This window comes from Triticum aestivum, chromosome 4D (genome assembly GCF_018294505.1).
Source record: "Triticum aestivum cultivar Chinese Spring chromosome 4D, IWGSC CS RefSeq v2.1, whole genome shotgun sequence".
NCBI classification, from domain to species: Eukaryota; Viridiplantae; Streptophyta; class Magnoliopsida; order Poales; family Poaceae; genus Triticum; species Triticum aestivum.
The window spans coordinates 152,275,678-152,287,087 of record NC_057805.1 but is presented as its reverse complement, the minus strand read 5'-3'; the positions used below and the strand labels follow the sequence as shown (position 1 = coordinate 152,287,087).

Sequence of the window (11,410 nt, the reverse complement as noted above, 5' to 3'; positions counted from 1 at the left end):
GACCATCGCTCCATGGGTCGCCATATCAACTCCCACTTGCTCAGGTTCTGCCTCATCTTGGTTCACAACGACACCATTTTCAGCCATGCGGTCCTCCAGGCCAAGACTGTCTCTAATATCCGCAAATGGCTTCATTTCTGCAGCACAATGCTTGAACAGTGCTACCAGCCGTTCATATGCTTGTACACTTGCATCCCCCATTCGTACGAGCTCCATCGCTTGCATGTACATGTTGATATGCCTGTAACTAAATGAGTTGTTGTTGTTAGCATTGTCCTTCTGTTATTGGCTTAGATGTGGAGGTAGGATGTCCCGGGCGTCTCTTGTCCAACGCTTCACTATGTGTTTCTTTGGCATTTTTGTTACATGGATGAAGTCTAGAACCTACATTACAAAATTCGTTCCATGAGTAAATGATTGGAAAACAAATTAACCACAAAAATCTTTCACTAAATGTTGTCAATGTAAGTACCTTTAGAATATGGCTGCACAGCAGTCCCATGTGAGTGAATTGGCCGCATTCACAGTCAAATTCCTCTCCACCGTCCACCACGGTAACCTTGTATGAAACCATGCACCACTTCTCTCTCCGTGCTGCATCGGTATGGATTGCAACATATGATTTCCCTTTCTCTACCTCTTCCACCTGGTAAGCACACATTCCTATGTTATATGCCCAAATTGCTCAAACATCACTCTGGTTTATATCTTGCCAGCATGCCTTTCTGTAGCCATGTTAGCTCGAAACAGTGGCCTCCCCTGCAAATACAAATGTAGGTCAGAGATATCAACAAGGGGGACCAGCCAAAAAATGAACTATCAACTTGTATATCTTGCAATTCTGGTATGTTTTTCTTCATAATTTTCCTCTGCTTCCTTGTCGAACCGCAACACCATGTATTTCCTCACAAATAGGTGCATTGGGCAGCCCGGGGGCATATAGTTCTTCAACATATGGTTCGCACTTTCAGTCCGCTGAGTACTAGTCATTTTTGCATAGAACATACCTTTGAAGTAAGGTTTTGCCCATTTGTGCCGGATCTCATATAGCTGTGTCATGTACTCATTTGACTTCGGGTTATATTTATCAGTTAGGAACTTCCAGGCTTCTTCGAACTCATCAACCGTCAACATGTGATTAACAACCTTGTGAAATTCTGCTTGGAAATCACTCTTCTTTGAGTACAGTCGACCCAACGATTTCTTTGCCTTCTTAAGCACGTGCCACTTGCACCACCGGTGCGCTGTGCTTGGCATCACATTCCGTATAAACCTCCATTGCACGGTTCTGGTATGCAAAACACAGAGGTACTAAATCTATTAGACATTGTTATCAAACTCATCACATTATACCCGTAATCCAGTTTTTACCTGTGAGAATTGTTTGTGGCGCCTTCCCACCCATCATTCTGACAAATTCTGAGAAAACCCATTTCAAGGTTTCGACCTTCTCATCCCTTACCAACACGCCGGCTAGTATAATGCTCTGAAAGTGGTTGTTAACTCCAACAAAAAGCCCGAACGGCATGTCATACAGGTTGGTCCTGTATGTGGTATCAAATGTCACCACGTCCCCAAAGAAAGTGTACTGTAGCCTGCTGTTTCCATTTTCCCACATCAGAGTACCAATCCTTCCATCTTTGTCGGCTTGCACTCTGTATGTGAATTGATGATCCTTAGCACCTAGCTCTTGAAACACCTCCATTGTCTTCCGGACATCATCCTCTGCCTAGTCGCGACCAATTTTTCCACACAAGTTCCCAAAGCTGTTTTCGTGAACGGTTCATTCGCCATCTTCCCAAAAAAGCTCTGTATGATGCTGTACACTTTCGACAGGTTCACATTATTTTCCCTGAGTTGCTTCACAAAATCTCTGTTGTATACGTCTATATGTTTGTGTGATGGCCAGTGTAATGTTTGCCCATATGTCGGAGACAATGAGTGGTTGTGCTCGTCCCGGTGCTCTGCTATATACCACCCATTATCCTTTGGCCGTAGCAGTCTAACCAAGGCAGGACATTCACATCATCAGGAACGAGTATTCTCCACGATTGGTTTACCATGGTACATTTTTTAATCCAAAAATATTATCAGACAATTCATAAAATAATTAGAAAAATTAAACTACAAGTCAGCACCAAATGAGCAAAGGAAATCTTACCGCACAACCGCAGACTATCTCTTGCATGCCCTTTGTCCTGTTGACATTTAGTAAGCTTTTCCCGTATCTAATTCCGAATCCTTTCTCCCAGGAATACAAATTGTAAAAATCATATGCCTCTCCAAGTGTATCGAAGCTGATCCCTATTTTTCACACAATGACATTCTCACCGGGTGCCTCCGCAAAAACGCGGACCGATTTCTCTAATGCTGTCATCCTATTTGGGTTGGGGCCATGCCCTGGTGCAGCAGCTCCAATCCGTACCCTGAATTATTGCGGCCACACAAATGTGCATTCAGAAATTAGATTCTCAGATGCTAAACTAAGAGCAGTTTACTGTAACATAATCCCTACCATTTTTTATTCATACAGTTTACAAACGTATTTTTTTCTAAATCCTATATTTATTCACCATTTCATTGTGCATTCAATCCATGGGCTCACTTCAGGCCACCACTCTCTAATACAGCTCCCCCCCACATCCTGCCTACTCTGTTTTCACTTGTCTGAACTAGTTTACTCTAGGGGTTCACTGACGGCAACCAGGACTACTTATTCAGCCATTGCAAAATACAACCTGTATCTGCATGCTGATTCAGGCTCCAACATCTGCACTAATCTACCAATTGAACTGAATCCCGTTTCAACAATAGTACTAATCTACCAATTTAGCTGAATCCGGTTTCAACAACTGTACTAATGTGACAATTCAGCTAATATCTACAGGTCGCGGCAGGAAAACATACCTTCATGTCCATCCTTGAGCCTGTGGTTCAACTTGTTCTATGGAGTGTTCAGATGCTTGTGGCCGGTCTGCACCCTCGCATGTTGCGACAGCAGTCGCCGAGCAGATGAGCGCATCTGCACTCGATGCACTCGCCGCCGGCAGCTCTCCGGCCGGCATCGACAGAACAGGATAGCGAAGAGGTTGCTTTGGTATGTCGCTGTCATTCACTTCCTCTATCAGCGCTCTACTGCACGAATACACCCACGGTAGGAAAAGTTAGATCTTGGACGAATTAGAAACCCAAATCAAACTAGGGCGCACCAAGCAGACACAAGGGGCAAGATTAGCACCTGTTGGCCGGTTGCATCAAGAACTCCATGGCTGCCGGAGCCGGGTCACCGGAACCCTAAAGGATGGACCTGCTGCCGCCGAGCCTCTCTCGATACTACCAGACCAGAACATCAACTAATGGAGGTAGGAGACAACTCACCCCACCTGCCCATTTTTTGCATTTACTCCACCGCAATGACATCGTTAGCACGATTGATTCACGGATCAGAATTTCACCGACGATTCGAGCCACGGCTCTGACGTCCCCTCTCGACGGCCTAGAATATCCACGCAGTTCAGGTCCACCGTACATGAGAATTACTAGTTTTCCTTTCCTTTTCTATGTCGGCTATGTGGCCCAACCCCGGTAACATCTCTCTGACAAAACGGATAACGATGCCATATTCGGTGGGTCAGATTTTGAGACCCTGTGTGCTCGTGATCAATTCCTCTGCATCCTAGAAAAGATGTACTAATGTGTTGATATTGTACTAACAAGCTTTCCTGATCTATATTGCCAGCTAAACAGTTCAAGACCTAGATTATGTCTTAAAAGTACGCTCCTATTTAGTCATTTATCAATACGTGACTCCAAATGGTTGCTTTGTGATGGAAAACTACATCATGTCTGCACTATAGATGAAGGTGTAACCAAAGCTGCAGGCTGCAGCTAGCTTTATATCTATCTGATACAATCATCACCCAGTTATAAAAGCTTCCTGATTTGATTTGTAAACTTCCTTGTTCACTCTGGACTTTATTTGCAAGGTAACGATATCTTCCACCTACTAACACAAGAATAGGTCATCCTTACCTATTTGACTTCATTTGGCTACATCAAAAATTTACATAAATATGTTGACTCCTCCATGGATGTTATTCAATGTATCGGCACCTACCTGCTATCATGACAGATATATGAAACCTATAGGGTATCTATTTGGCGACACAAATATGGTTTGTTTTCCTTTAGGGTCTTCTCTTTCTTAAGCTTTGTTATTCAACATGTTGCTGAATAAGAATATCTTTTAAAACAAATATCGTTAACGCCTATTTTGATGTTGTTTCTTGGTGGCTATTCTAGGTAATTCACAATCCATTGCAATATTTGATCAGGTTTGTTACGTCTTTGCTCTACATTTAATCAGCCATTTGACTTTCCCAAGTGACCATTGATGACCCACAAGTATAGGGGATCTATCGTAGTCCTTTCGGTAAGTAAGAGTGTCGAACCCAACGAGGAGTAGAAGGAAATGACAAGCGGTTTTCAGTAAGGTATTCTCAGCAAGCACTGAAATTATCGGTAACAGATAGTTTTGTGATAAGGTAATTTGTAACGAGTAACAAGTAACAAGTGTAAATAAAGTGCAGCAAGGTGGCCCAATCCTTTTTGTAGCAAAGGATAAGCGTGGACAATTTCTTATATGAAGGAAAACGCTCCCGAGGACACATGGGAATTATCGTCAAGCTAGTTTTCATCACGCACATATGATTCACGTTCGTTACTTTGATAATTTGGTATGTGGGTGGACCGGTGCTTGTGTAACACCCCGGATGTAACTTTCCATATTTGTAACTCCAACTCTTGCCATTTTCGGCTATGTGTTATGATATTCCCTCCGTGGTCGGGTTTTGTCTTTCGTTTTGCATTTTGTTCATGTCTTGCATTTCATATCATGTCATCATGTGCATTGCATTTGCATACGTGTTCGTCTCATGCATCCGAGCATTTTCCCCGTTGTCCGTTTTGCAATCCGGCGCTCCCATCTCCTCCGGCGCACCCCTCTTGTTTTCTTTCGTGAGCGGGTGTCAAACGTTCTCGGAATGGATCGAGGCTTGTCAAGTGGCCTTGGTATACCACCGGTCAAGTTTCATTCCATTTGGAGGTCGTTTGGTACTCCAACTGTTAACCGGGCATCCGCAAAGTCCATTTGTGTGTTCTAGCAAAACCCCCTCTCTAAACAGCCCAAAACCCAGCAAACTCTCTTCCATGCTCTGGGTCGTTCGATCACGATCGTGTGGGCGAAAACCACACCTTATTTGGACTCTCCTAGCTCCCTCTACCTATATATATGCCTGCCCTCCCGAAATAATACGCAGATCAAACCCTAGCATTTTCCCCCGCCGCCGCCGGACACGTCCGGTCCGCGCCGGACAAGTCTCCACCGACGGCCGCAGCGAACCAGGAGCCACCACGTGGCGCCCGCCGCTGCCCGCCGCCGCCCGTACCGCGCCGGCCCACCAGGCCCGCCGCGGGCCCGCCCGAGCCCAGCCCCGCCGCCGCTCGCCCTCCGCGCGCCCGTGCCGTGCCGCCGCCTCTGCGCCGTCGCCCGCCGCCTTCGCCTCCCGCCGGCGCCGCCGCGCCCGGCACCGGTCGCCGCTGCGGACGCCGCCCCCCGCCGCACGACGCCGCGCGTCCTCCTCCTCCGGCGCCCGGCGCCGCCCGACCTCCGGCCGCCTCCCTCGGGCCTCTCCCTCCTCTCCTCCGGCGTCGCCACCCACCGCCGGCGAGCTCGAGGCCCGGCCCCGGCCAGATCTGGTTCGAGGAAGCCCACGGTTGACTTTCCTTTTCTCTCCCCGAAATTTCTAAGTTTTTTGCATTTTCACATTATATACCCCTGTTCATCATGTCATAACTCTTTGCATATAGCTCTGTTACGCGCGTGTAATATATCAAATTGTTCGCCTCGTGATGATCTACATTTTGTTCCATTGCACCATGTTCATTAGAGGCCATCTTGATGCCCAAATCTCTGGTGCAAGAGTGCTAGTTGCTGTTATCTGCTGGTTCTTAGCAGAACTTGGAGATTTGTTATTTTTGTTGCATTTAATCTGTGCATCTTATGGGCATGAGCTCTACATGTGTTTTGCTGTATGGCATGCCATATTTCCAGTGGTGTATGCGTTGTATTTTTGTGATCTCTGTGGTGACTAGAACAAGCATGCAAACTAGGCTCCGTAATGTTTCTGATTTCAGGGACTTGTGATTTCTCAAGTCCTTGTCTGCTGTTATTTTGTTGCCATGTAAACTTGATGCTACAGAGAGATCCATGCATATTTTGGAGATGTTCAGTAAATATTGTAATTGATCCATTCCTGCACTTGTTTGCAATTATGGAGTGCCACAGCATGACTCAATCTTGCTCTACTGTTGTTATAAAATATTTCTGGCAGATTCTTAACATGATATTCAATTTTTCCAAGCTTGTTGTAGTTGATCCATACATGCTATGCTTTTGTTCTTGCCATGGATAGATTCATAAACATTCCATCTTGCTATAGGTATGCTTGTTTTGTCATGCGTTTCTTTGTGGTGAGTGCATCAAGCTCACCAAGATGCCTTCATATTATTGTTTCTGCCATGCTCTGTTTTCTGCTGTCTGGAACCTGTTAACGAAACTTGCTATGTTTACATGGTTGCCATCATATCTTCTGCTCCTTTTTGGCTTATGGTCAGTAAGGGACTTTTGTCATATGAATTTAGTAGAACACTGCCATGCCTTGTTGTGCCATGTTAAATACCCGTACCATGTCGATTTTGTGCTCTGAACATTGCTACCTGATGCTGTTTCCGTCATGTCCAGTAATTTCATCAAGTCTGTGATCCTGTTATCTTTTGCACTTTTGCCATGCTTGTTTGAGCCTGTTATGTTGTGATCTAGCCGTAGCTCAGTGTTCATCTTTTGTCAAGCATCTCTTGTAGATTACTGCCATATGCTTTGTTGCTATGTTGGAGTGCTGTAGCGTTGTTACTTGTTGCATTCTATGTGATATCATGCTGTTAATCACAGATTCGTGTCATTTTTGTTTTGCTTGCCATTTGCAAACCGTGCATCCGTTTCCGGTGATCTTTATATCGATTTCAACCAAAATCATCTCACCTTTCCAGTGGCATGCTTGGTTTGCCAAGTTACTGCCTTGTTCATCATTTTTCTTCCGGAGCACGCATATGCATCGCATATCATATCTTGCATATCATTCATGTTTTGCATCATGTTGCTTGTGCATTTTCCGTGATTGATTGTGGTTCCATTGCTTGTGTTATTGTCTTGGGTAGAGCCGGGAGACGAGTTCGTGAACGAGGAACCTGTTGAGTACGCTTACGAGGATCAAGTTTTCGACAACTCTGAGAACCTTGCAGGCAAGATGACCACCCCTCGAAATCACTTCTATCTTTGCTTTGCTAGTTGTTCGTTATTTTGCCATGCTGCGCTACCTACCACTTGCTATATCATGCCTCCCATATTGCCATGTCAGCCTCTAACCATCCTTTTCCTAGCAAACCGTTGTTTGTCTAAGTTACCGCTTTTGCTCAGCCCTTCTTATAGTGTTGCTAGATGCAGGTGAAGTTGAAGTTGGTTCCATGTTGGAACATGGATATGTTGGGATATCACAATATCTCTTATTATTTTAATGCATCTATATATTTGGTAAAGGGTGGAAGGCTCGGCCTTATGCCTGGTGTTTTTTTCCACTCTTGCCGCCCTTGTTTCTGTCATACAGGTATTATGTTCCTTGAGTTTGCGTTCCTTACGCGGTCGGGTGATTTATGGGACCCCCTTGAAAGCTCGCCTTGAATAAAACGCCTCCAGCAAGGCCCAACTTTGGTTTTACCATTTGCCACCTAAGCCTTTTCCCCCGGGTTTTCGTGAGCCCGAGGGTCATCTTATTTTAACCCCCGGGCCAGTGCTCCTCTGAGTGCTGGTCCAAACTAGAGCACCGTGCGGGACCGTCCCTTGGCAACTTGGGTTATGTTGGTACCTGTACGCTTCGCTTATCCGGTGTGCCCTGAGAACGAGATATGTGCAGCTCCTATCGGGATTTGTCGGCACATTCGGGCGGCTTTGCTAGTCTTGTTTTACGAAATGTCTTGTAAACCAGGATTCCGAGACTGATCGGGTCTTTCCGGGAGAAGGTTTATCCTTCGTTGACCGTGAGAGCTTATGATGGGCTAAGTTGGGACACCCCTGCAGGGTATTATCTTTCGAAAGCCGTGCCTGCGGTTATGAGGCAGATGGGAATTTGTTAATGCCCGGTTGTAGAGAACTTGTCACTCCACCCAATTAAAATACATCAACTGTGTATGTAGCCGTGATGGTCTCTTCTCGGCGGAGTCCGGGAAGTGAACACGGTTTGAGTTATGAATGACGTAAGTAGGAGTTCAGGATCACTTCTTGGTCATTACTAGATGACGACCGTTCCGTTGCTTCTCTTCTCGCTCTCTCTTGCGTATGTTAGCCGCCATATATGCTTAGTGCCTGCTGCAGCTCCACCTCATTACACCATCTTTTCCTATAAGCTTAAATAGTCTTGATCTCACGGGTGTGAGATTGCTGAGTCCTCGTGACTCACAGATTCTACCAAAACAGTTGCAGGTGCCGACGATGCCAGTGCAGATGATGGGATCGACCTCAAGTGGGAGTTCGATGAGGAACGTGGTCGTTACTATGTGTCTTTTCCTGATGATCAATAGAGGAGCCCAGTTGGGACGATCGGGGATCTAGCATTTGGGGTTATCTTATTTTCATTTGGATCCTGACCGTAGTCGGTCTATGTGTGTATTTTGGATGATGTATGGATTATATTTATGTATTGTGTGAAGTGGCGATTGTAAGCCAACTCTTTATCCCAATCTTGTTCATTACATGGGATTGTGTGAAGATGACCCTTCTTGCGACAAAACCACAATGCAGTTATGCCTCTAAGTCGTGCCTCGACACGTGGGAGATATAGCCGCATCGTGGGTGTTATAAGTTGGTAATCAGAGCCATCCCCGACTTAGGAGCCCCTGCTTGATCGAATCGCTGGCGTTGTTGAGTCTAGAACAAATATGTTTTGAGTCTTAGGATTATATATATCAGAGAGTAGGATTCTTTTTACTCCTCAGTCCCTTCGTCGCTCTGGTGAGGTCTCCTGACGTAGAAGTTTTGACTCTTCTCTCATCAAATTTCACTAATTTTTTTTTAGGATCACGCGGGTATCTTAAAATCGTTCCGATGGTTTTGTGACGAGATCATTGTTCTTGGTGCCTCCTGACATTTAGGGGTTGTGGCAGTGTCCCGGGGAGTTGAGCTCCGAGGTGTTGTCGTCACAATTTTATCGTTGTAGTTCTGGAATACCTGAGCTTCGCCGACATCGAAATCTCTTTTATGCAGTTGTTGGTGAGATCACCTCGACGCCACCCAGTACTGGGGCGGGAGTTCGGGAGTTTTGCCAAACTCGTATAACGGATGCTTTTCGAAGGTTGAGGTACACGATTTCCGAAGGTTTCTTGGTTATGTGTTGACGGATGGATACAGCTGGATCTAGGGATTGCTAGTTTGGGTGATATATTTTGTGTCCCCTGTATCCCCAACACTAGATTGCATAACCAGAAAGTTTCGGGAGTTTATAAGTGGGAATTCAAGTAGCTCTTAGGATATCTTTCCGACAGACGCATGATATGAGATTGGGGTTCGACGTCTAGTGGTCCGCCTTTCCACGGTTGGTTTTACAGTGGTCTCGTAGTGTCTTAAAGAGTCCTTGGCTATGCCGACTCGGGGACGCTTCGTATGTCATGTGCACAGCCTTGTACATGATGGTGCTGTACGATCGAGCCCGTGTGGGCCCCACCACAAAAACTTCGGACGAAATCTCTATCATATGTTTGTTCCGGCTTATTTTGCAAGCCAATACTTTGTTTTGTTTTCAATTGTGGTATTCGAGTTGCTTCGAAGTCAAATGTTGATTCCATATTTTTTTCTAAGTGGCTTCTCAACTTATGGAAGTGTGATGAATTACTATGGAATTCATTCGTTCATCTTCGTTCGAATGTTTATTGTGAAGACTATATGTTGCAATTTCTATCCGTTGATTCTACTTGTCTATTTGTCTATCAAGATGCTAACGGATGTCACCCTCTTCAGGATGGCTCCGCCAACGCGTCAGAATCCGGATCGCAATGAAGGGAGTCAAGCAAACCCTCCGCCACCACCTCCGCCTCTGGAGGCATGGCAGGCTATCATGGCAGCCACCAACGCCAATGCTCAGATGATTCTGCAACTCTTGCAAGAACGTACTCAAGGGCAAGGCAATCAAGGCAATCAAGGTCAAGGCAACAATCAGTTTCACTTTGCCACTCTCAACCAGTTTCTCGCAAATCAGCCCAAGCCTTTCAGCTACTGTGCCGAGGCCACGGATGCCGATGATTGGCTCGTGGACATCAACAAGCATTTTGAATGTAGCAATGTCAGGCCTGAGGACTATGTCAAGTTCGCTTCTTTTCAGCTCAAGGACCAAGCTGCTGATTGGTATCAACAATACAAAGATTCCAGAGGAGGTCGTGTGATCACTTGGACTGACTTCTGTCGGGACTTCAAAGCGCACCACATTCCACAAAGTGTTGTTGAGAGCAAGCGTGAGGAGTTCTGCAATCTCAAGCAAGGCAACATGTCTGTGTATCAATTCAACATCCAGTTTCAGAAACTTGCTCGCTTCGCTAAACAAGACGTTCCTGATGAAAAGAGCATGATCTATCACTTCAGAGGTGGCCTTAGAGAGGATCTGCAGTTAGCTCTCGTTCTTGTTGAGCCTACTCAGTTTGATCAATTCTACAATATGGCACTGAAGCAAGAGGCTGCTCAGCTCAAGTGTGAGGCTTCTAAGAAGAGAGTCAGAGACGCAGTTCAGTCTTCTTCTTCCTCACTTGTGGCTGCTAAGCAACAGAAGTTCTGGTTGCCTCCTCCTCCTCCGTTTCGTCAGCCTTACCAGCAGAAGAACAAAGGTGGCCATGGTTCTTCCAACTCTTGCAACTCTGGCTATCAGAACAAGTCTCAGAATCAAGCTCCAAAGTACAATGCTCCTTATCACCGTCCACTCTCAGAGATGACTTGCAACAAGTGTCAGCAGAAAGGTCACTATGCTAACATGTGCTTCAACCAAAGGCGTCTTCCGCCTCCTCCTCCTGTCAGATCTTCCAGCAATGCAGTGGTCAAGCATAATCCAAAGTCTGCAAAGGTGAACATGATGAATGCAGCTCAAGCGGAGGAATCTACTGATGTGATAATGGGTAACCTTCCTGTTAATGATATTCCTGCAAAAGTTCTTTTTGATACTGGTGCATCGCTTTGTTTCATGTCAAGACCGTTTTTTGCCAAGCATGAATTCACTTGGTCTTATCTGGATAAACCTTTGGGTGTTGTTTCTCCGGGGAA

The 11,410-nt window shown here is 45.7% G+C and overlaps 1 pseudogene; it reads right to left on the bottom strand.

Annotated features, from left to right (window-relative positions):
* Positions 1-282: 282 nt before the first annotated feature.
* Positions 283-11,410, bottom strand: part of LOC123096787 (protein FAR-RED IMPAIRED RESPONSE 1-like) — a 193,822-nt pseudogene continuing 182,694 nt past the window's right edge.